This window comes from Ranitomeya variabilis, chromosome 3 (genome assembly GCF_051348905.1).
Source record: "Ranitomeya variabilis isolate aRanVar5 chromosome 3, aRanVar5.hap1, whole genome shotgun sequence".
NCBI classification, from domain to species: Eukaryota; Metazoa; Chordata; class Amphibia; order Anura; family Dendrobatidae; genus Ranitomeya; species Ranitomeya variabilis.
In genome coordinates, this window is record NC_135234.1 from 269,877,226 (window position 1) to 269,883,836 (window position 6,611).

Below are 6,611 nucleotides of genomic sequence, written 5' to 3' on the forward strand. Positions count from 1 at the left end.
TGCGTTTTTTTCCCCATAGACGAACATTAGCGACGCATTGCGATGTATTGACACACGTCGCAACCGTCATGTGACGGTTGCGTCATGTTGTGGCGGACCACCGGCAGCAAAAAACGTTACATGTAACTTTTTTGTGCCGACGGTCCACCATTTCCGACCGCGCATGCGCGGCCGGAACTCCGCCCCCGCCTCCCCGCACCTCACAATGGGGCAGCGGATGCGTGGAAAAACAGCATCCGCTGCCCCCGTTGTGCGGCGCTTGCACAGTATGCGTCGGGCCGACGCAGCGCGACCGCCCCGTATCGACGCTGGTGTGAAAGTAGCCGAACAGTGATGACTGAGTACAGCTAATGTAGATGTCACCAGCGCTGGCTCCTGGTCTTTGTGGCTCCTGGTGAAAGAGTCTGAGTGGGCCCCTTTAACACATACCACGATTCTTATCACAGATACAGCAGAGAAATATAGGTATAGTACAATGGCAAAGATTTCACTTCTTACATTACATGAGTGATATCTATTGTGAATTATACAATAGCTCAGAAACCAGCAACTCCTCGCCGCACACAGTGTGACTGCAGACTTATCATTTTAGTCCGGACAGTATAGTCCTCCATACAGTATTATGGGCTCCATATAGTGCTCCATACAGAATAATGAGCCTTATATATTACTCCATACATAAAAAGCTCCATATATAATAAGCCCCATATAATCCTCCATATACTGTACAGACCAAAAGTTTAGACACACCTCATTTAAAGATTTCTCTATATTTTCATGAAATTTGCACATTCACACTGAAGGTACTGAAGGCATCAAAACTATGAATTAACACATGTGGAATTATATACTTAACAAAAAAGTGTGAAACAACTGAAATTATGTCTTATATTCTAGGTTCTTCAAAGTAGCCACCTTTTGCTTTGATTACTGCTTTGCACGCTCTTGGCATTCTCTTGATGAGCTTCAAGAGGTAGTCACCGGGAATGGTCTTCACTTCACAGGTGTGCCCTGTCAGGTTTAATAAGTGGGATTTCTTGCCTTATAAATGGGGTTGGGACCATCAGTTGTGTTGTGCAGAAGTCTGGTGGATACACAGCTGATAGTCCTACTGAATAGACTGTTAGAATTTGTATTATGGCAAGAAAAAAGCAGCTAAGTAAAGAAAAACGAGTGGCCATCATTACTTTAAGAAATGAAGGTCAGTCAGTCCGAAAAATTGGGAAAACTTTGAAAGTGTCCCCAAGTGCAGTGGCAAAGGCCATCAAGCGCTACAAATAAACTAGCTCACATGAGGACCGCTCCAGGAATGGAAGACCAAGAGTCACCTCTGCTTCTGAGGATAAGTTTATCCAAGTCACCAGCCTCAGAAATCGCAGGTTAACAGCAGCTCAGATTAGAGACCAGGTCAATGCCACACAGCGTTCTAGCAGCAGACACATCTCTACAACAACTGTTAAGAGGAGACTTTGTGCAGCAGGCCTTCGTGGTAAAATAACTGCTAGGAAACCACTGTGAGGCCAGTCTCACACGTCCAGATAAATCCGGTACCGGAAAAATCGGTACCGGAGTTATCCGTGTCCGTGAGCTCACGTAGGCCATCCGTGTGGCACACGTGCAGCACACGTGCGGCAGCCGTGTGCAGCACACGTGCGGCAGCCGTGTGCCGCCTGGGTACCACACGGACCGTGCAGGAGAGACAGCGCTACAGTAAGCGCTGTCTCCCCAGCATGGTGCTGAAGCCGCCATTCATGCGTTCTCTCCAGCGCTCGCTGGGGAGAAGGGATGAAAAATCTTTTTTTTTTTTTTTTTTTTGTGTTTAAAATAAACTTTAGGGCATCCTCCCCCCTCCCACCCCCTATGCGCTCAGCCCCGGCATTAAAATACTCACCCGCCTCCCTCGACGCTTGCTCTCCGCCCCGCAGCTTCTCCTGTATGAGCGGTCACGTGGTGCCGCTCATTACAGTTGATGAATATGCGGCTCCACCTCCCATAGCGAGCGCTGGAGAGAACGGATGAATGGCGGCTTCATCCGTGTGCGGTACGTGTTTTACACGGACCCATTGACTTTAATGGGTCCGTGTAATCTGTGCGCTCCCACGAACACTGACATGTCTCCGTGTTTTCCAAACGGACACACGGTCCGCGAAAACACGCTGACATGTGCAGAGACACATTGATTTTAATGTGTCTACGTGTGTCAGTGTCTCCGGTACGTGAGGAAACTGTCACCTCACGTACCGGAGCCACTGACGTGTGAAACCGGCCTTAAGGACAGGCCACAAGCAGAAGAGACTTGTTTGGGCTAAAGAACACAAGGAATGGACATTAGACCAGTGGAAATCTGTGCTTTGTTCTGATGAGTCCAAATTTGAGATCTTTGGTTCCAACCACCGTGTTTTTGTGTGACACAAAAAAGTTGAACGGATGGACTCTGCATGCCTGGTTCCCACCGTGAAACATGGAGGAGGAGGTGTGATGGTGTGGGGGTGCTTTGCTGGTGACACTGTTGAGGATTTATTCAAAATTGAAGGCATACTGAACCAGCATGGCTACCACAGCATCTTGCAGCGGCATGCAGGGGTGGATTAAGGGTGGCCAGGGCCCCGGGCTGTTCAGACACTGTGTGCCCCCCCCCGGTCATGTGACGGGGTCATGCGATGAGGTCATGTGTGTCATGTTACAAAGATTTTGTAAGCTGCCACCATAACACGGTAGACACTTTTGGCCGGGCCCTACTCTACTGTAACCTATTAAATATTTGTTAAAATATGCAATACAATTTAGGTATATTATGATTTATTTTTCAATTTTTAAAATGACCAATATCACATACAAGGAACAAATACCACCGCACCATGACCAGACCACATATTACCACCACTTGGTAACCAAATAGCACATACAAGGGACAAATACCGCAACACCATTTCCAGACCACATATTACCACCACATAGTGACTGAATACTACAATACTGATCAGTAATAAAAAAAAAAAAACACAATACTATCACCATAAGTGCCAGTATTCACAGGAGATCTGTACATAGTATGCAGTGTCTGTGTAGAGGTTATACAGCGATCACTGGTGACATTATACACAGGACCTCTGTATATAGTATACAGTGTATTGTGTCAGTGTATAGATAACACTGACTCACCAGTGATGTCTCTAGGTGAAGTCCTTCATCTTTCATCCAGCACAGACCGCCATCATTTCTTCCAGCCAGGACTCGTTTCTGCAGGAAATAACACAGTTATCTCGAGCTCAGCTTGCAGAACACATTACTTAATTTTTCACAACTTCTACATTACACCACATGAAAAAAAAAGGCGATATAGTATCACTCTGCACAGTAACAGGACCGCCCCCCCCCATTTAAAACAGTATACTCAAAAAATAAAATAAATACATCACTGCAGTAATAATAACCCTTAATTAGCCCCTATGGTAATAATATTCCTCACCAAGTCCCCGTTTATCTCATTCCTAGCTCCAGCCATATGTTCTCCCATCCTGCCCTCATGAGTATCCATTCTACCCCATATGATCAACCCATCCTGCCCCATCTGTCTCCATCGTATCCATCCTGCCCGATGATCCAATCTTGCCCCCATGTCTTTCATTCTGCCCCATGTCTCCAATCATGCCCCGTATCTACATTCTGCCCATGCCTCCAGTCCTGCGCCCAGTGTGTCCAGCAATCTGCCCCAGTGTGTCCAGAATTGCCCCCAGACAGTGTGTCCAGCAATCTGCCCCAGTGTGTCCAGCAATCTGCCCCAGTGTGTCCAGCAATCTGCCCCAGTGTGTCCAGCATATTACCTCCAGTGTCTCCAGCAATCTGCCCCAGTATGTCCAGCATATTGCCCCAGTGTGTCCAGCAATCTGCCCCAGTGTGTCCAGCAATCTGCCCCAGTGTGTCCAGCATATTACCCCCAGTGTGTCCAGCAATCTGCCCCAGTGTGTCCAGCATATTACCTCCAGTGTGTCCAGCAATCTGCCCCAGTATGTCCAGCATATTGCCCCAGTGTGTCCAGCAATCTGCCCCAGTGTGTCCAGCCATCTGCCCCAGTGTGTCCAGCATATTACCCCCAGTGTGTCCAGCAATCTGCCCCAGTATGTCCAGCATATTGCCCCAGTGTGTCCAGCAATCTGCCCCAGTATGTCCAGCATATTGCCCCAGTGTGTCCAGCAATCTGCCCCAGTGTCTGACTCCAGCGTATTGCCCCCAGTGTGTCCAGCAATCTGCCCCAGTATGTCCAGCATATTGCCCCAGTGTGTCCAGCAATCTGCCCCAGTGTGTCCAGCATTGCCCCCAGTGTGTCCAGCAATCTGCCCCAGTGTGTCCAGCATATTACCCCCATGTGTCCAGTAATCTGCCCCAGTGTGTCCAGCATATTACCCCCAGTGTGTCCAGCATATTACCCCCAGTGTGTCCAGCAATCTGCCCCAGTATGTCCAGCATATTGCCCCAGTGTGTCCAGCAATCTGCCCCAGTGTGTCCAGCATTGCCCCAGACAGTGTGTCCAGCAATCTGCCCCAGTGTGTCCAGCATATTACCCCCCATGTGTCCAGTAATCTGCCCCAGTGTGTCCAGCATATTACCCCCAGTGTGTCCAGCAATCTGCCCCAGTGTGTCCAGCATATTACCCCCAGTGTGTCCAGCAATCTGCCCCAGTATGTCCAGCATATTGCCCCAGTGTGTCCAGCAATCTGCCCGAGTGTGTCCAGCATATTACCCCCAGTGTGTCCAGCATATTACCCCCAGTGTGTCCAGCAATCTGCCCCAGTATGTCCAGCATATTGCCCCAGTGTGTCCAGCAATCTGCCCCAGTGTGTCCAGCATTGCCCCAGACAGTGTGTCCAGCAATCTGCCCCAGTGTGTCCAGCATATTACCCCCCATGTGTCCAGTAATCTGCCCCAGTGTGTCCAGCATATTACCCCCAGTGTGTCCAGCAATCTGCCCCAGTGTGTCCAGCATATTACCCCCAGTGTGTCCAGCAATCTGCCCCAGTATGTCCAGCATATTGCCCCAGTGTGTCCAGCAATCTGCCCGAGTGTGTCCAGCATATTACCCCCAGTGTGTCCAGCATATTACCCCCAGTGTGTCCAGCAATCTGCCCCAGTATGTCCAGCATATTGCCCCAGTGTGTCCAGCAATCTGCCCCAGTGTGTCCAGCATTGCCCCAGACAGTGTGTCCAGCAATCTGCCCCAGTGTGTCCAGCATATTACCCCCCATGTGTCCAGTAATCTGCCCCAGTGTGTCCAGCATATTACCCCCAGTGTGTCCAGCAATCTGCCCCAGTGTGTCCAGCATATTACCCCCAGTGTGTCCAGCAATCTGCCCCAGTATGTCCAGCATATTGCCCCAGTGTGTCCAGCAATCTGCCCGAGTGTGTCCAGCATATTACCCCCAGTGTGTCCAGCAATCTGCCCCAGTATGTCCAGCATATTGCCCCAGTGTGTCCAGCAATCTGCCCCAGTGTGTCCAGCATTGCCCCCAGACAGTGTGTCCAGCAATCTGCCCCAGTGTGTCCAGCATATTACCCCCAATGTGTCCAGCAATCTGCCCCAGTGTGTCCAGCATATTACCCCCAGTCTGTCCAGCAATCTGCCCCCAGTATGTCCAGCATATTGCCCCAGTGTGTCCAGCAATCTGCCCCAGTGTCTGACTCCAGCATATTGCCCCCAGTGTGTCCAGCAATCTGCCCCAGTGTGTCCAGCATTGTGTCACGGGGAGACTAGGTGAGCGAGAGTTAATAACCCGGGCCCCTGCAATTTCCCTCAGACTAGGGAAATCCTGGCTGACTGTTGTGAATTCCGTTCTTGGGCTCCATCCTGTGGTTACGAATGGTATTTTTGGGACTTCTGCTCTTGGGCTCCCTCTGGTGGTTTCGAATGGAACTTAGCAGCTGCTTTCACTAATCGGTTCCCTGGCCTTGTTATTTAACTGGGCTTTTTGCTGTAGTTGATGCCAGCTGTCAATGTTTTTCCTGTGGATTCAGTTCTTTCCTGGAAGTTCTCTGTTGGCCAGTCCATTTCAGCTTAAGATAAGTTCTTCTAGTTTTTGGGTGTTTCCCTGCTTATGACTTTCTGTTCAGTTTAAGTTATGTCTCTTTTGTCCAGCTTGTCATTATGAAATATTCCGGCTAGTTGGAAGCTCTGGGGTCGCAGATTTGCCCCTCCACACCATGAGTCGGTGTGGAGGTTATTTTTGTAAACTCTGCGTGGACATTTAGTTTTTATACTGACCGCACAGTAGCCTTTTCTATCTGTCTATTTAGATAGTATTGGCCTCCTTTGCTAAAATCTAGTTTCATTTCTGAGTTTGTCATTTCCCTCTCCACTCACCGTCAATATTTGTGGGGGGCTATCTTCCTTTGGGGGTTTCTCTGAGGCGAGATAGTTTTCCGTTTCCATCTTCAGGGGTAGCTAGTTCTTAGGCTGTGAAGAGGCGTCTAGGCAGAGATAGGAACGCTCCACGGCTATTTCTAGTGTTGGTGTTAGGAGTAGGGATTGTGGTCAGTAAAGCTACCACCTCCTCAGAGCTTGTACATTATTTGTTTTACCCACCAGGTCATTTCAGTGCTGCTTTGTAATCACTAGG